Source organism: Poecilia mexicana, unplaced genomic scaffold, assembly GCF_051168715.1.
Source record: "Poecilia mexicana isolate PSO_F unplaced genomic scaffold, ASM5116871v1 scaffold_11, whole genome shotgun sequence".
NCBI classification, from domain to species: domain Eukaryota; kingdom Metazoa; phylum Chordata; class Actinopteri; order Cyprinodontiformes; family Poeciliidae; genus Poecilia; species Poecilia mexicana.
Window position 1 is genome coordinate 17,970,083 of NW_028263380.1, and position 20,221 is coordinate 17,990,303.

The window sequence follows — 20,221 nt, forward strand, 5'->3', positions numbered from 1 at the left end:
CTGAGTTTTGTGAGTCAAACCATGTACTATAAATGCACCCTCAAAGTCAGCATGGGTTGTTCTGTTAGTAAAATCCTGCCTGAATGTTGTACAAGGTGTCATGCTTTCTTTACTGACTGTTCATTTGATAAAATATCAGGTCAGTGCAGCAGAGAAAGACTGAGAATGTCTGGATCAAGCATTCGTCTTGCTCTTGAAAAAGATTTAACAGAAGCTGTTTTTGCACTTAGTAATGTATTTTTACTTTGACGAAAAAGCTCGTATTTCTTTTTTTGTTGCTGCTGCAGCTGTTGCAAAAGAAATCTGCAGATGTGCATGAATGTAAACTCGAAGGCTCTGCAGGAAACAAAACATTTTCAGCAAAGGCAAAACAATTTGTTGCATACTGCAGAAAATACCTGAATGTGTAGGTTTAATGAGATTTTTGCATCAAAGCTGATGTGTTGCATAGCTATGAAATGAAGTGAATAAGTTATGCAAATCCAATCCATGTGATGGAGAGAGATCCCTCTTTATACTTAAAGACATAGCATCAATATTGTTCTATTGTAGCTAATCAGTGTCAGTCTTCTGCAACAACACTTAAATATTTTTGTAATAATTAAAAAAAAATGAAAGGAAAACCAGAAAGTTCAATGAAGCAGCCTGTTGCCTCAGTACAACTTTCTCCTGCCTCATCTGTCTACACAATAGCAAGCACAGCACTACTTTAACAGTAACATTGTGTGAGTGCAAGTTCAAAACAATTTAAAACTGCATTAAAGTAAGAAGCCGTTGTCAGGTTGATGCATACAGGAGCCGAAACATTCAAAGTCAGTGGAGCAGATCTCAATGCGAGGCAGTTCAGAGAGTTTCAGCACCGCGGACAGCGACACAACAACTTTTAAATTCAGAGGAAGCATTCGCATTCGCATCACTCATCCTCACTTCAGAACTTCACCATGAAGACAAAAACACTTTCAGACGATCCATCAAATACTTTCCACTTTCTCCTTACCTCGAAAATTCTTCTTTGAAGTCTTTGTCAGCGGCTCTCTAACCGGTCCGGTCCAGTCGTCTGTCGGTTCGGATCTGGTAGCAGCTGCTGAGTTTCGTCTCTCGAAAAAGAAAAGAAAAAAGTCAGACTAGACCTCAAAGTCTTGAGATCTGCGCTTCTGGCCAAAAACTTTCGCAGCTCTGTGGAGACCGCCGAAAGGATGCGCCAGGTCCAAACACTCGAACCCCAGAGCGGGGATCGATCCCAAGTTTCAGTGCAGTCCACTCTCACAAGCAAAGAAAAATTGAATGCGACTCTAACCAAACTCCAAAGAGTTTACTACCAACTTCGTTTAGCTGCTATAGCCTATCCAAGAAGAAGGAAGCGGCGTATAGCGAAGGGACAAATTGGTTGTTGTCGGAGCTCCAGCAGAAAGTCCGTTCTCGTTTGTCTTTGTTTCTCTCTAAGCTCCAGAATAAAGAAAAATTGTTGGTACTTCTACTCCCGGCTTCGGAGTCTTCTTGCTTGTGGTCTTTGCACTGCAAGTGGGTCCAGTCTCAGTGTAGCTTGTGGCCTCCACTCGGAGCTATATATCCCACCCCGCCCCTCCCATGGCTTGAAGTTGGGAGTCAGTGCGTGGATGGAGTAGCGAAGTGAATGAGACAGCATCATCGGGAGAGGGAAAGGGAGGGCGGGAGGAGAGTGTGTGGCGAGTGTGCGGAGGAGACGCGGCTGTGTGTGCGAGCGCGTGCGCCGGCGTGCGCGTGGAAGTGTGAGAGCGGCGGTGTGTCAGCGCACGGAGGAGGGAGGGAGCAGGACCGAGCGAGGAGGGGAGGGATCTATGCAGGGAGACAAACGATAATGAAGAGCAAACTACGCAGATATGAACGCACAGCCAAAGGTACCGGAAAGAGGATCAACGGAATAGGTGTGCAGCAGGCAGCAGGGAGACGCAATGAAGAGAAATCAATTGTTTTCCTCAGATGAATGGCAATGCGACACTTCTGAATGTCGTCGCAAACATTTGCACAGAGACGTGCGATGTGTTTATTTGTCCGGCGTCCAAAAAACATTGCATTTATGACTTTGTGTGTGCGACCATCCAGGGTGTTAAAAGTACGACTCCCTCTTTAGAGAGTAGAAAATTACATTGCGTGTTTTAGAGATGCTGCAGAACATGCAGAGAGGAGAGTCAAAAGTTTTACAGTTAAATAATAAATAAAAAAATATTAAAATAATTAAATAAGAATATATGCAATAAATATTTATGCATGTGACAATTTAAATAAAATAGGAAATTATTAAATACATACAGAATGATAATTATTTAAATGTATAAAAATATCATGCTGCACATTTATTTAATCTGTTAAACTTACCTAATCAAAGTCATACAGACAAGACGATTGGTCTGCACTTAAACTGCTGTGCAGATCAATCATGCAAAAGTTAGTCTACATCTGATAAACTATAGTGACATTTTAACTTGTTTGAAAATGCACAGAAAAAATAAAATAAGCACCAAAAATATTAGATATTTTGGTGAATACAAGTTTAAATGATACATTTACTTAACTTAATTATTTGTTCTGTATTTAATAAGTTCCAGGCACATTTCTGTAATCATATCTTATTCAACCTATAACATATATACACACGATTAATTAAGTATTTATTGTAATATTGGCACTTTTGGGTCTCGATACCCTGCAGGGAGTGCTATGATCCAAACCTGTCTGTCCCTCACTCACTTGTTTCTCCCTGAAACCCACACTCACATACACAACGAGGCTTGTGCACACAGGAACAGGCGCTCCTCCCTCCATGCCTTTCTGGTTGGTTTCTCTCCCTCTCCGGGGTTTTGTGGGCGGATCTGGGTAGTTCTCGAAGTGTGAAAGGGATAACCTGACGTGGGTGTCTGACTGTTTGTGTAATGCTGGCTCAATTCCTCTAGCTCAAGATCCACGTGTGGAAAAAAAGAAAAGAAGAAAAAAATCTAATTAGAATGAAAAATGACAATCCAAGCCAAGCAGCATGCATGAGTCAGGGAGTGTAGAACATGGACGTTAATAAAGCAATGATCATCAGCCGTGTTCTTTTGTCAACACTGTTTCTCGGTTTACTCAAGCGATGTGGGAGAGAGGAGTCACTCCTATGATCACAAACTTCACAAAACTACACATAAGAATTTGTAATGTCCTATTCCACAATTTGGCACAAAGAGGATTGTGTTTGATACGGGAACTTGTCAATTAGACTCGCAGGTCAGCATGATAAGTTCTGAACATCTGATCTGACTAAATTACCAAATATTGTTGCGCTAAATACGCACTCCGCTGCCTTCAATGCCAATAAATTAACAATGTTATACAAATCAGAGAGTTTGGTTCTCCCCCCTTGGTGGCGCCACTGCTTATTTAGAAAATTGGGCCGCCATTATTAAAACATTTAAATTGAATAATTAACATCCGCTAAAAATTTGCATCGTTTTTTTTTTTAGAGTTTTAAACCTTCTTATCACGTGTCAATGCCTGTTCTCCCCTCGCATCTTTACATTTTCACAAGAAAAAGTTATTTTGCGTCACTTTTCCTTAAAGTTATTTCCTTTTTGCACACACATTGTGTTCTTTCATCGCCAGGAAAGACAAACAGCTCCGCTGAGTTAAACGTAATAACCTCTCAGACCGTAATGGGAGAAACCTGCAGGAAAGTAATGAAAAAGAAGAAAAATGTGTTTGTCGCTCGGACTGAAGTCAGCAAGGGGGCTTATGACGTTGGATACATGAGTAAAAGACAACAGCATTTGTATTTTTCCACACATGCGCAAAAGTGAAAATGTGTCACCACACGAAACAATGTCCTCCCCATAAGGCCCAATAATAAATATTACGCATGTGATCCTACACACTTCTGCTCACTGATAAACTCTACACGTATTATTATTATTATTATTATTATTGAAACGGAAGTTGTTGCTAAACAAATTGCCCCAGTATTTCAAAAGTTATTGCAAAAATAGCTTCTTCATTACTAACTAAAGTGATCAACAAGGGATTAATTTAGATTTTCAAAAAAAAGAGCACATGTACTCTTCAAAATAAAACCTCCAGGATGTCATAGAGTATTTAATAACAAGTAAACATTGTACATTATAAATTGATATTGAGTGATTAAAAAAATGCTGTCAGCCACTCAAAGGTCATGCTGAAATAATAAGTTTACATTTTTGAGGGTTTAATTATTGTGAAGTAGGTTTCGGATTCCAAGAAAAAGCCTTTTGACACCAGCTTTAATACAAATGTCCAAAATGTTCTGTCTGAAATAATGTTAATTGGCTCAGCGTACAGGAATATTGCAAATAACCCTTTAAATTGCTGCATGTTTCTCTTTTTGATATTTTTAGAAGAATCAAAAGGTTTCTAAGAGCATCTGGGCATTCGAGGAGAGATGTTTGTCCTATATGACCAAATTTTCAGTAGGTTTTTGTAGCCACACAGGAACCAGGAGGAATAATGACCTGTAATGATGGATTGTTAACCTAAAGTAATAGAGAGCAAACAGTGGTAGGCCTTTTGGAAAAACACTGCACAGTAGCAGGGTAGCCACCAAAGCACACTGAGGGAGTGCTTGTTTACTGTTTACTGCTGGACCGACCTTACATAAGTTTGTTCAACCTCTAGCTGCTGACCCAGAACTGCTAATCAGCCACAAATACAACCTTACCGACCTGTGCCGCATAGGCACTGGTCGGTAAGGTTGTATTTGCTAATGTGGGACCAATTAATACATGAACACTCTGATGTTCATCTGAGCAAGGCCGAATTGTTGCAGATCTGGACGAGGGCTCTGTGAGGCCACGCAGTTTGTGTCTGTGCTCGTTTGTGTCTGTGCTCGTTTGTGTCTGTGCTCGTTTGCAAGGGAGGCGTGGGCCGCTGTGGGCACAGTTACATAAACAAATGCCCATATAAGACAAAGAGAGGAATGAAAAAAAAAACTAAAGTTTGAGGAATTACCACTGGACCTGCAGGACCTCGTGCCTCCACACTTTTTTTTTTTTTTTTCCAGGACAGCCCTCTTGAAATAGAGGTAGTTTTTTAGGTTGTGTGAACCGCTCTCAGGGGCCAGAAAATCCCCACGTATACGGCCTACTCACAGGATGGAGTTTTCTGCATAAAGTGGGTGTGCTTTCTCTGTACTCCTGCTTTTGATGTTCTGAAAGCTGCAACATGTATAACTCATGACAACCTGTTATTACGGAGGATTAAAAGCCTTTAGCACTTGTTCCCTTATGCTTGCTCTGTTAAATCAAGCCCTACGAAGGTTAAAGTGATGTAACTTTGAGCTCAGCGTGTTTCTTCCTCTCTCGCACTTCAGATCGTAGTTATGTTGTTATCTGAACTCTAGATGGAGCTGTTCTTAGATGAGGCTGCCTCAGGCTGTGCTGGTGCAACACTCAATCAAAAGCCATGTTGGAAGAGAAAAATATTTCTTGATTAAAAAGGCAGAAAAACTCCTTAAGAAAGAAATATTATGTGCTCCCCTTGTTATTGGGAAATGAGGGTGAATTTCCCTTCACTGTTATGCACCGTTTTTGTGTTTGCTTTTAGTGAACAGGGGCTGTAATTTGCATAAATGAAGAGGGCTGCTGATTTTTTGCTTGATTTCGATCCGAACAACTCTCACTCTGATGTGTGCATGTTGATCTTGTTAGTTTTGCTGCAGTTTGTGCAGGAGCTCAAGGCTTTGTGTTCAGTTCTACAGTCATGCAATGTTTTACATCTTCAATCACATCTGCATTCAGTCTATAGAAAAATGATCCCTAGAATTAATTTCTGCAGGTGACTAAATACTGAATTGGAAGAATTAAAAGGTTTTAAAATGCTGCTCACATTGTGCTTCGTTTCAGTATGACTGACAAAAACAAACAAAAATGAGAGAAGAAGAGACATTTTTTTAAAATAAACGTTGCCCTGATCTTAGATGCAATCTTCTGCTACTGAGTATTTTAAGTTTTCTACAATCAGAAGCAGAAGTAGGACATGCACAGGGACAAGGCAAGAAAAGAAAAAGAAAAAAATACGGACCTTCCCCAAAGCCAATTACAAAGTCCCGTGCCTGCAAATCATTTCTCACAAAAGGAGCAATATGTCACTCAATTGAAAAGGGTCTGAGTCTTCCTAACTGCACAGTGCAGATAAAGTGCAGCAGTTTCATCCTTTTTCTAATATGCCGGGAAGAGATAGACCTGCAGGAGGAAAGGTGTTGAACAAAATAGGACTTGTGGCGTTTTCAGATAAAAGCGAAACAAACTATAGTGCAGCTTTGCAGGCAACAAGTAGTTCCTGAAATCACCAAAATGATGATGTTTCTTAGAGGGATCTCAGGAAACTTTGCACTTGTAGAAACTGATAATTTCACACATTCTTCTTTGCGAAATTGCTCAGCTTGTGTAGATTGGATGGAAAGCATCTGTGAAAATCCATTTTGAGCTCATGTTCCAAATTCTCAATTAGATTTAGCCCTAGAATTTGACTGGGCCGTTCTAATACACCACTATACTTTGACATAAACAAAGGGTGCCACACTTGAATGAAATGACTGAACAGAATAGATTTTTTTAAAAATAGGGATGATTTGGGTGCGTTGAAGCATACACACCTGTAAAAGATGCACAAAATTGGCTCTTGAATGACTTTTATGACTGTTCTGTTTTCCCTCAACTCTGACCAACTTTCCTGACCCATCTGAAGATAAGCATCCCACAGCATGATGCTGCCACCACTGTATACCATAGGGGATTGTGTGCTAGTGTGTTCATTCAATAATTTTCACATTTGAAACTAATTTACAATGCACATATTGTTCTCCTTACACACTATCGGTCTATTACACACAGTCAAAGCACTTTTAATGTTTCAAATTGTCGAAATGTTTAGGTTTATATGTAAACAGAGTGAGATTTCACACGTATTAAAGCGTTTCTTGTGTTCTCTGTCGGCTAAGTTAGCATGAAAGAAAAGTCAAAAACAGAAACCACGGTGGGTGTTTGCGAGTGTGGGTAAGGCTCAAGTCTTCCAAGTTCTTTGCATGACATGAATTTAAAATAGAATCAGAATATATTTGATCATGGCTCTTGATGCAGAAAATTCTTCTGAGAATGATTTAGCAAGTTTTATTTTTGAAACTGCGCGTTTGAAACCCCAGAAGTGACGTTCAGGGGTTTCACTAAGAATAATAATGAATAAAAACATATGATAACTGAGGAAAAGGGTCTTTTACAATAAAAGGACTTCCTGCTTTTGCTTCCTGCCTCCGTGTTTTGTATGCTGACCAGCTGCCACCGTACTTCATGTGTGGTTGAAGACACGGTAATAGGTTGAGCTTTGATGGGAGTACAGGCTGCCCTGTCCCTCCACTCCAGAATGAGAGTCCTTCTAAAAATGGAGAACAGAGAAGAGCATCGGGACAGGCTGTAGGCTCTGACATAGACAAATTGGCTGAACAAGAAAGAATAGGGGAGCCACCTGGTTACAAATAGTAAATTTGTCATGCGCTAAAGTGGGGAAAATACTGGAAAGGAGAGAAAGAGGAGACCTATTAAAGACAAGAGCTTCCCTATGACCTGACACACTTTTTTTTTCTTTCCTCTTCGGCCTCACTTGTTGTTTGCTCTCCGAGCTATTTTTCTTGTTAACACCTATAAAATAGGAAGACTTCCTGCTGTGGGTAAATTGAGTCATTTCAAACCAATTCTATCTATTTTACCTAAACTTAATCCACATAATACAAACAGACAGACTGACAAGTAATTTTGAGCAAACACTTGCAGGCTCACTCTCCCATTACTGCACACCATTGTTACTGCTGGACTGACAGAGAGATATTGATGGAAGCACTGCAGGTCTCTTGTTTTTGTTTTCAGGCTGAGTTCAGTTGCATAATGTTTCGTAATTGTTATTTTGACTCAGGTACCTTCACCGTGGGCCATCGAGTCACTGCGGGAAACATATTAAGTAAACAAGCAACTGATTGCCAAATGAATGTGTGATCACATTGTGAAGGAGGATTCAGGTCAGAGAAATGTTGCACGTTTAAATTTCATGTTAAAAAGGTAGATTTATCTCGAACGTAAGGAATTTTTAAAATCAAATTTTAGAGCTAGAAAGTGTCACTATCGTGCGTTGCAGATAGGGACTGTCAATTGTTCTTAAAAGGAAACTGGTTTCCTGACCAAAAAGGACCTTTGTTAACTTTGGTGACTTAATATCAACGCTGAGAAAGGTAGAGTGAGTGCGCTTGCTTTTCTTAAGGATTATTCTATGATGAAAAGAAATGTGAGTTTTGGTGAGTAAGTCAATGAGATGGATTTCTCTTCCCTCTGCAACCAAATATCCCTCCATTAAAAAAAATGTTTCTGGATTATGAAATAATGGAAAACTCTGAAATTTGGCCTCATTTGAAGCAGCAAATGTGTGATTTGCTTGCATGGAAAAATTAAGTCTGATTATGTAATTTGGTAAGTAATATTTTTCATTAAATAAGATAAGGGGTAGGATTCCTACTCCTTTTCAAACAGAAAAGTAGTCAAATATTTTGCTCTTGGTTATGCATGCACATGTTTTCTCTGTCCTACTGATTGCTTGTCTTCTTGCTTTTAAAAACTTTTTGAAATAAATAAATACAAATTAAACTGACGTAGAACAACTCAATCGAGCAAAATCAACAAAGGGAAACAATAATTATAATTCAAGAAAGACTGTGAGACAGAGAAAGCTAAATAAGTCAAAACATAACCAAACCACAGACCTCAGCGACAATAATCTACAACAGATCGTGATGCTCGGCTTCCTTTTATGCATTGTTACATATCTCTCAACTTTAGAAAAGAAAATGAATATAGCTATTGAGCTACAGACAAATATAGTAAAACAAAATGAAATGTAAAAAAAACAAAAACCTTTAGGAAACTTGGGTGAAAGAAGTGAATAGCTTTTGTTTTGAAAGACAGTCTCGACATAAATTAAGTGTTTTATATACATTTTGAAGATACAAAATCTACTTTTTCCACACGATGCACAGTCAGTAGGGCAGTCGGCTTCTTTCCTGGTAATCAATATCCCACTGTGCTCATCAGCCGGTCATAAACCCTGTTGCCCTCTTCAATTTCCGTTTATTGCTGCATTTGCCAAACATCCAGGGCATTTCTGATCAATCTGGACACTGAGAAGAAAAAGGAAAGAAGTTTTGCTACAGGAAATAGATTTTTTTTTATTTTTTATTGAACATCCTGCAGAGCAACAACAAATCCCTTTTTCTCTTCTCTAGCTTCACAGAGGAGCGTGGTTCATGCGTGTGTGTGCCGTTTGCAGAAGTGCACAGCTCTTTTTCATGCTGATCCGCATAAGATAGACTAGTAATTTACCAAGGACAAAACATCCTGTTTAATCCAGCTGAGGCTCCCCTGCTGTTTGTCACTTTCAGCGAAAACAACAACAGCAAACACAGCGCGCAAACGGCGCAAACCAAACTGATCTTAGTCATCGCCATGCCTATGAAAGGACCTAGATTCATTAGGTGTTGATGGGACAGGTGGTGTGAATTTAATAAACACAAGAGAGAAAAAGAGAGAGGCATACAGATAGAGGGATATCTGTGGGCATGTAGCAGAATGAGTCACGGTAGTTTTACAGCTCCGAGTGCCAGAGGAAGGCCTCTCCAGAACAGGGTCTTGTGAAGGAAAATGATTCAGCCGCAGGAAAGACATAAATGGTGTTACCTGTCGGTGAGTGCAGTGGTAAATCCCAAACAACGAGAGAGCGAGCGAGAGAGCAGCAGGAACCTGCAGAAAACAGAGCTGGCCTTGAGGCTGTGACTAACCAAGTCAAATTACTGACAAATTACACAATTTGTGGCAAACTAAGAAAACGGCGCGATAATTTTCCCTGTTGACGCGACGACAACGTGTCTGAACTGGAAAACTAAAATGATCCATGTTTGAAAAAAAGAGCCTGACAGAGAAATGAAACTTGCTACGGGAGTGAGCTGCATATTAATTTATTCATTACAATCAGTGTCAAGAAACAAAATGTTAAACCTAAACTGAATAGTATACAAGTTGAACCAAAAAATAATCTTGTTGATTTTAACTGAATTTGGACAGAATTTGATTAGTGACAAAATCGATTCGTTTACCTGATAACCAACCTGTAGATGCAATGTTTCATGCGGTTTGAGACAAAATGAACTGAAATGAATTGCAATGTCGCTGTTTTGCTTTTAAAACATCATTTTGTTCAACATCCTTGTGCTGCCTTTTCCCTTTCCACATTTGAGAATGTAGATTCTAATTTAAACCTCATATATAATTAAATCCAGATACTGTAAAGTGGTGATTACGGGAAATTCGCTTTTAAAATGCAGTTAACAAAGCAAATTACATTGAATCCTTAGAGTTTCTTGGGTCTTTAACAAATTGTCTCCTTTTCTGATCAATTATGAATCCAAGTAGATTACTAAGAATGTGTGTTAATCAGATAGAGATTTCTTCTGGAGTGTATTTATTCTACTTCTACATCTGAAAGCAGACATAAGAGAGCAAAAGATTATGCTTTTGGATCCTCTTGTCAGTAAGAATATTAAGACAAATATGCAAAATGAAGGCTATAGTTTGGATAAATATTTGGTTTAAAGATTATAGGAAACTTCATAAGGCTTAAAACTAAATTTAGTGGTAAAATAAATTGAGGGATACAAATAAATATTGTTTTAAAAACGACAAATCAGCATGCAAGGAACTCACAAACCATGAGACAAAATCACTGCAGACTTTGATAGTGTTAGTACAATTCCCATATTTATTTCAAATCAATAAATGATCTTAATCCCCTTATATTTTTCTTTATTAATTAATAATCAGACAAAAGAAACATCAAATGAGAAAGAAATCACTCCCAAAGACAATATCTAAATCCGCACGGATTTGACTTTTTGTGTTACATTTCAGAAAATAAATCAGTGACGGAAATAACTGTGGCTCCTTTTTTGAGGTTGGAACAGGCTAAATATAAAGGAACAGATATAAAAGTCAAGGTGTGAAACACGAATGTTATTAGATTCCCCAGCCAGCAGCTAGCACCCTGTCTCCAGGCTGCCTTGGCTGTTCCTGCATGTAGACACGACGAGAAAAGAAGTGATATCACAGCTTCTCATCATCCTCAGGGTGCAGGTACATAAAAGTCACGACAATTATAGCTAAATAGGTGTTGCAAATGTATGAAAATATAATGCATGTGTTGGTAGTTTTTGTTTCTTTTTTCTTTTTGGGAAGCAGTTCTGTGACAGACATACGTCCCAGTATGACCACAGTATTACATTCTGTCCTTTTGTACACAAACAGCAGAGCGTTGAGCTGTTCAGGCTTAGAAAGGGGATTACGTTGGTTCTGTTCCCAACAAGAGTCAGATCGTTGCGCAATTAAACTCGCCAAGAAATGCTGGGACAATTTTTTGATTGTGTAATGCTTTCTTTGGAGTTTTGTGGATACTTGATATCAGGTATCAGTTATAATTACAAGAAATAAGGTTTTGATCGGACTGCACTGTGGAGCAGTGATCAATACTGTTGCCTCTATTCAAGGAGCTCGCAGGTTGGAATCACTTTACATGTTCTTTCCTTGCAGTAATGGGTTCTCTAAAGGTATTCTGTTCTCTTCCTTGACTAATAGGCTCCTCTAAATTGTAATTAGGAGTGTGTGCATGCATGATTTGCCTTGTGTGTTGCCTGGTGATGGACTACCAACATTTCCAGGGTGTTTTCTGCCTCTTTCCTAATAATAACTGGAGGTAGGTAGAAAATGGATGGACAGATTTTAAACTGTATTTCTCCATTTTAGTTAGAGATCTTTGAGAATCCCTCTTTGTACAAACTCTGCAGTTCCGCTTCTCATGAGTTGGTTTTCCACACTTTTTTTTTTTTTTTTTACTTTGTTTGATGTTAAACCCACATGCAGCCGCTGTTGCAGATAAACTCAAACTTCACCTCATCTGACAAAAGCACTAAGATTTATGGTTAATAGTGCAATACAAAATTTTGGTCATAATGTGTGTAGAGTTGGACCCAAACGCAGAGAGGTCAAGATAGCAGGTGAACATTTAATGACAAATGACGAAACAAAAACTTACAACAAAAAAACATGGAGAACACAGGGAGCCAGGAACAACAAGGAGGTGACAAAATTAGGCAGGTTAAATAGGATTAGACTGGAGGAACCAGCAAGAAGGAGCTGACAATGAGGTGCTTTAGTACTGGGAAGGTGAACGCTGAACAAAACACCTGGGTTGATGAGCTAACGGTTTGCAAGTGTGTGGAGGAGCAGACGGGAAACTGAGGAGAGAGAGAGAGAGAGAGAGAGAGAGAAGAGGATGTAACCCAAAGGGGTGAGTGAGAGCATATCTGGAAATTAATCTGAAAACAAAAAACTGGATATAAAAACATAATAAAAATTAGAGTATCTAAGAAAAGGACTAGACACAAGAAATAAACATAACTAGAATCACTAAGAAGGAACTGAAGTAACAACAGAAACAATCCAGAACTAAAAGAAAGAACTATGGAACACAAATAATAACAAAACCCAAAACAAACCTAAACAACTGACTGTTTATTGTATTTTGTCTATTTTTGGGTGCCAATAAAAGTGATGTAGCTGAGTAAAATATATAAGTATATTTGACCAAAAGGCTATCAAACAAAACCATTATTTATCTTTTATGGTTGGTGGTTTGCATTAGAGAGCTGCAGGCAGCAGACACATCACAAAGCAAACCTTAAATGTATTTACTCTGAATAAAATTTTTTTATGACTGCTGACATAATTGTAAGAGAGGCATCCTGTCACTGCGCCTGTTTCCAAATGTTACTCATTTCAAATAATAGTACACTTAGCTACTCTATGTTGCTCCAAGGTGTGTGGGAAACATTTAAATTCTATATTCTGTGGCAATCCTCATCCTGGCAGCATAATATGTCAATATTGATTCATCTGTGGGTAATAGACAGAGCAATTTAAGTATTTTGCTGTCATTTAAAAGCAGAATCAAAGATCAGAAATAGTTTGTTGCATATTATGTTCTCAAATTTTTGTTAAATGAGATTTTCAGAGGAACCACGTTTCTATTTCTTTTACATAGATGTTGCACAGTTTTCGACACGTCTTCTTAATTTTTGACGTTGTTGTGTCGTCACCAGTCTAGAAAACATCAGTTTGCACAAACCTGAGGTACAAGAGCATATTGTTATCCACCTTTTGGATGCTTTATCCACTTATTGTCAAAAATAAAAATGAAGAAAATTATTCATACATATGCTAACTGAATGCATGTGGCCATAACAGTATTATTGTCTTGCTAATGGAAAACTTGCAGGTGCAACAGTTTAACTCTACAGCTGAGGAGCTGAGCTGAATCTGCTGCTTAGGAAGCATGCAGTCAGATTATGAAAAATATCAGACGTGCTTTATGAAAACAGTTGCGATTTTATGGTTTATTTGGGATTCTACAAATCTAAGATCAAATGATATGACCATGTTAAAATCAAACATCTATTGATAAAAGCTCAGTTCCTCCCTCTACATGCATCATCATATATCACAGTTTTGCCCCAGAATGTTCTTCCTTCAATATATTTTAATGCAGAGGGAGAATCAGTCTGTTGGCATGCATTTGTCAAAACAATAACCCTGAAATGTGCATTAGCTACAAACCTGCAATATGCATGTACACAGATAGTCAGACCCTTTTCCACTCTTTGTTTTATTGCATCACACAACGCATACAAACAGGCACACTGAGCAAAGCTTCTGCATAAAGCCAACATTTGCAGGTGCAACAGAGCGAGGGGCTTTTTATGCAGGGGAAAAAGCTTTTATCACAGAAAGCAGAGACTAATGCAATGCTGACACTTCTGCTGGTGTTATTCTGTCTGTGGAAAAGTGGGGAAGTAATAATGTGAGCAGCAGTACTTGGTTTAAATATTTGCTTTACACAATTTTTGCACAGCGTTTATTTCCTTATTCTCTTGTCGTCTCCCGTGTCTCTCGCTCTCCGTTTCTTGCACACATGTAAGGCTGGGGGGAGTGTGGGAGTCTGGTAGGATGACTCATCTGTTGCACACCTCATCATCAGCCGACCATATTTGGGCTTCCCGGAAATCCTTTTTTTTTTTTTTTTGCTCTTGTCTGGTGGAAAGGAACAGGCACTCCAGAAACAACATGATGAGCTCTTTTCCCACTTTCTCTTTTCTTCTGCGTTATTCTCAGATCAAGGCCCTTTGATTAAAGTACAGAGGTTTCTTCATGACCAGAACAGCTATTGTACCACATCTCAGAATGCTCTTCAATGCTTTATCTATTCAGAGAACTTCAAATTTTCTGCACCGTGATTGTGATTCAAGCAGAACCTGGGTTTATATATATATAAAATAATCCACTCTGCTGCACAGTCATGGAAAGAGTACACAAAGTCTTTCTCAGTATACTTCTCTTAAAGCCCATTTCATTATTAATTGGCATCTTGTATCTTCTAATACTACTTTCACTCTAAATATTTATCCAAGTAGATTGATGGCTACCTAAAAATTTAGCAGTTTTAACAAATAAAAAAACAAAAAGATAGCCAAGCCTCCTTCATGAAAGCATTATCTAAGCAAATGCCTGCTCATCAACAAATTATTTTTGTGACTTGACTCATAGTGGAATATTATCTCTAAGGTCATTACATTTTCAGTGCTTTATTTATACTTTTTGTAGAGATATAAGAGCATGACCAATCATACAATTTTCTATATGACCTCAGATTTACTTTCTCAAGACTTCTTATCTGTTCTTTTGCCAGCAGATATTCTGTTTTCATAGAAAACGTGTGTAAGGATGAAAGCACACAAATACCAGACATTGATTAGACTAAGTCAGCCTTCGGTACAAAGTGCGTGTAATATTGGTGCTGGCAATGAGAGCATTCATGGTGGCTAATTCTTCAAAACTGAATTTTCTACCCTAAATAAAAGAAGAAACTCTCAGTCTATTCCTGTGCAAATATTTAATCAAATTTTTTTAAACTATAACTTTATTCTGTTCCCATTTCCTGAACCTAATTCTGATGATCACAATTGGATATGTAACCACAGTGTTTACCTCATTTAACTCAAGCTGCATGCAAAAAAAAAAAAAAAAATACTTATTTGTTCTTGAGCATTATTTAAAAAAACTTTCCCCAGGATGATAAAACATGTAGACTTTACAGAAAAGAATCCAAAACTGAAAGCTGAAGACACAACACATCTGTGGCAAACACTCTGCAGAGATTGCCACAGAGTGTTTGTGAGCATAATGTTTCCCAAACATGAAAATATGTATAACAATTACACATTACTGTGTTAGATTAAAGCAAAGCAACTCTCTCTATATGTCTGAAATATAATGTATGTTCACCGATGATAATAATAATCTTCTTTTCTTCTCAGTGTCTGAGCAAAATTAACAGATTACATATTTGTCTTAACTTCCCTTTCATCCATGGAGCAAAAGGTTAAATAACTTCTTCGGCACCAAGCAAAGTGTTCATGGTTTACCTCTAGAACAAACATGTGGAGAAACTTACATAGTTTGAGTGGTGTGAAAAAACTGTTCTAGGAGTAATATTTTGCTCTCAAAAGTAAAAAAAAAACAATAACAACAACCAAAAAAGAAAGCATAAATTGAAGTCGGAGACTTTGTTTTCACCACCACCTTTTCTGAGGTGTTATCATTTTACGTATTGATTTTGGAGAGTTTGGTTTATATGTGAAGTGATCACTTTTCAACATCTGTTGGCTTCTTGTACCAGACCTTTTTCCACAATTTCTTTCACTCTGTTTTGTATATTTTCTGTCACAGAAATGAAAATGCCTCGTCTGCGAACTCAATTCAGAAAGGAATATTATAAAAATGATGATATATATCCTTTAACCTTTTGAGAAATTACTTTCCCCCACCCCAAGTTATCAGAATGTCTTAGTCAAACAGGAGTACACATAACTGCATGCACAGCATGACTTCCTATTATTTTACGTAACATACACTCTCACAGCAGTCTTTCCTCTTCAAATCGAACATATTCCTCATGCCTGAGGTAATTACTGCATATGTGTGGTGCATTTGTATTTCTTGTGTCCACTGTGAAGGATATTATCTCACAATGAAACTTCTTGCTTTCCATCTGTATGGTGTCTCAGCAGGTTTGCTCGATTTTGTGCAAGTCATTCTCTTCTAGATGTTTCTGTCATACTCACAGGAAAGCTGCTGCTGACAGGAGACAGCTACAAACTCCTGTGATTGGCAGACATGGACACACACACACACACACACACACACACACACACACACACACACACACACACACACACACACACACACATAAAACTGTGAGCAACATTAGATGAAGTGATACTGGTTTCTGGAAGCTTCCATGACCATTGCCCTGCATCAAGACTGAGCTAAATAAATCTGTGTTGGATAAAAGAAAACATCAACAACAACAATAAAAAAAACATGAATAAAATTATTTTATCCGATTCGAATCCAGACTCTTTTACAGTGCACCCTGACGGTTGAGTTAGTTAAAACGTCTCAAAATCCCGTATGTGCTTTAACATGTTGGTACAGACTGAAGCTTTGCCTTCCCTCCCAGATTAACCACAGAGGGAAAAATTAACAAAATTAATTTGCACACAGTGAACTAACTGCCTCCTATTTTAATTTCATTCTTCTGCCAAATTGTGCGGGCTTCTCTCCAACAAACCTTACACCCATAAAATTGTCCTTTTTAACCACCTTACCTCAATTTGACTTGCCTTATTTTCATAATTAATAGACGCTCGATGGTCCACCCATCAAGTTTTAACAGTGGGAAGTTAAAACTGTGTCTGAATCAACCCAGGGTTACGTTCGCACTCAAGTCATTTTTTCCAGTTTTATTTCGCAACATAATTGTAAAATAAGATTTAATCTCACAGAAAGAGAAACCTAATGAAGTTGCTTTGGAGATTCTTCCTGTTTGCATAAAGCATTACAAGCTTTGTAAGAGAGATAACAATTAATCAGAAATGGCCAAAATGGCTGAATTCAGCAAATCTGAGTCTCAGTAGCGTTTAGTTCAGCACATTCAGGTGATTCAGTGAGTTTCGCAATGATTTTAAGATTGCAGGCGTGATTTGTCCACCTGCTTCCTGTGTCAATGGGTCCAAAATGCTTAACTCCTAATAGCAGAAGAGCACTTTGCTGAATGACAGAGCGAAAGAAAGCCACCAAAAAGCGCTCTTTAGAATTGATGTAGACTGAATGGGATGAAGAAAAAACAATTGCAATTAATTTAGTAACTCTTCTTCTTCCTATTGTATTTAACACTGGCAAATATAAAGGTTCACCTCTATAGATTAAAATATAATTTCAAAAGACTCCATTACAATACACTTTTCATCTGAATACAATACAGTTTATTTGAAAAGAGGACTTTGGGGGACAGCTGTGGGATAACAGAAGTAATGTGACAGTTTTAAGCTTATGTCTGCTTGTTCATAAGGCTCCAGATCACACTACAGAGGATTCACTGCAAATTGTCAAATAAGTGTTACTTCACGATACTCTCGAGGCTGCAAATATCCCTGTTTGTTCATTTTTTTTATTTTACCACACCTTTCCCTTTCACTCACCTTTCTGTTTCTTTGATGCATGCTAGCTTTAAACAGCCAGATTACTAAGCATTCATCTTTTGTGGTTTAGGGTGTTAGTGACTATTGGGCAACTGTCAAGCCAGCAGTCTTCCTCATTATACTGAAGAAGTAATTTTCCAGGAAACAGGTCACATGAACAACACAATACAGCTGTATTAAAAAACAACAACAACAACAACAACCTTCTATTGGTCTAATCTAATATTCCCATTTTTGAATTTTGGGCTTTTAATCTCTAATCAATATTCAGGCATGATCAAATTAATAAAAAATAGTTACTTGAAAGCTGTATCTATGAAAAAAAAATCTTTATGCTCACCTTTTCATTAAATTACTGAAATAAATGAACTTTTCAATGATTTTCTAATTTACTAAAATGCATCTACATGTAAGATTAAACAGTTAAAATATAATAACATGCAGAAAGACAAAACAAACTAAAACATCTTACAAACCTGATTCAATCGGTCGGTTTCTACATTTAAAGCGTGTTTGACTTCAGGTTTTGGACTGACCTCAATTCTGTAAACTTGACATTTAACGTGATTGTTCAAACATTGGGATTGTAATCAGCTGATTGGGGTCAGGAAAAAAGTATCACAAAAAACCTGCTAAATTAAAATTTATTTTAATCTTAACAGGCGCTTTTGTTATTGAAAACAACTGCAATTTACTCCCGATAATAAAGCTGACTTTATAAACGAGCTTGCACAATAGGGTCATTTCAATAGAAGGGGCTGCAATGTGAGATGAAGAGCCATGCACAGCAGCAAATTCACTGTAAAATAAAGTATATCACAATTATACGTAGAGGACTTTCCCAATAGATCGGAAATACTCAATCAAGATCTGTAAACTCTGCAACATCTAATTGTTTTTCATTCTTCTGAGTAGAAGCAGTTTATTTGCCTCCATTCAGCAAAACCTATTTTAAAGGTGCTGTTTTTTACTTGATTGATTGCACATCAGAAACCTCCTTCATCTCACAGCTAAAACAATGCCTCAGGTTTTCAGAAGATAATGAATTTACATATATTTGGCTTAATATGGTAAGACAGCTTTGCTTTTAATCCCTAAACCATGGGTTTGTGTTACAAAGTCCTTCCTTTTTGACACTTTGCCATGACGCAAACTTATAAAGTAAGACACATTTACACATGACACAACCCCCTCTACTGAGTCAGAGCAAGTAGCACATGAATAAATGAGCAGAAAAGTGATTTATGCGTCTGGTTACACGTCTAAATACACTTGTTATAGCCATAAATCTAAAATTAAATGTGGCCTTTCAAAGATTGATTTGAAGTCAGTCATTTTTTTTTCTTCCTAGGGGGAATGATTTATATTAGCCGTCTTTATGCTCAGGTTTGAATTAATCTATGGATTTGCATTGATTTGCGCATAAACAAACTTATACATACAGGCCCAAATATATATGAATGCCTGAACTAACATTTTGTTCAAAATGTCACTTTGCAAGTTGGACTTGAACCACTTGTTTCTGCTACCATTAAGAAACCTCTGACATGATTTTCATTTCATATTTTATTATTTCTCTCAGTAGAATTGGTAGAGTTCATTTAAATTGATTGTTGATAATAAATAAAATGACACGATGATGTCCCTGAAAGTCGGAAGTCATTTTGTTGACCAGATTTACAAATTTCTGCCCAAAATGAGACGAAACTTGAGCTGTTCTTGGATCGTCCCAGAACCACTTTTAATCTACAGGTGAGAGTTTTGATCGTTTTTGAGGCATTGGTAAAAATGTTAACTTATCTAAATAACCTGTTCTTTCTTTATACACAAAGATAAAAAAACTTGGGGAGTCTTTACTTCAAGAAGCGTCAGAGATAGATACCCTACTACATCTAAACTTTACTGTAGGCTATGTGTAGCGTCTGCTTGTTTTTTATGGTTGTTAACTCAAAAAGTACCGGTCAGAATTTTGCTGCCAATTTTTCACCTCCATCTTTTGTAAAGATTTTGCTGATTATCAGTTTCAACCAGCTGTGAACCCCCACCTGTCTGTGGCCCAGTATTTGTGGATTCACCCATTTTTAGATATTTGTCAAGAGTGACTAAGTTAGATGTGAAATTTAAAAAATGTAAAAGAAAATGCAGTAATAACTGGAAGCGATGCTACTTAGCACACTATTGGCTGTATTAGGGATATTTATAGCAGAATGTAGATCCTGAGATTTGTCACAACACACAGAAGCTCAAATTACAAGACAAATCAACTTGTCTGTTCTCCATTAAGCCTTCCTGTTATCTGCTATAAGTCCTACTCTCTCTCATGCTTTTGCTGCCTACAGATATTTCTTAATATTTTACAGAAATACTTATTTTTCCATTGAATATCTGATTTTTCCATTGAATATCTTATTTTTCCATTGAATTTCTTTGCGTCCATTGACCTAAATGTTAAGCATAACATTGATGCTGAAAGTAAGTAGGAGTTTCACCCCTTTATTTAAT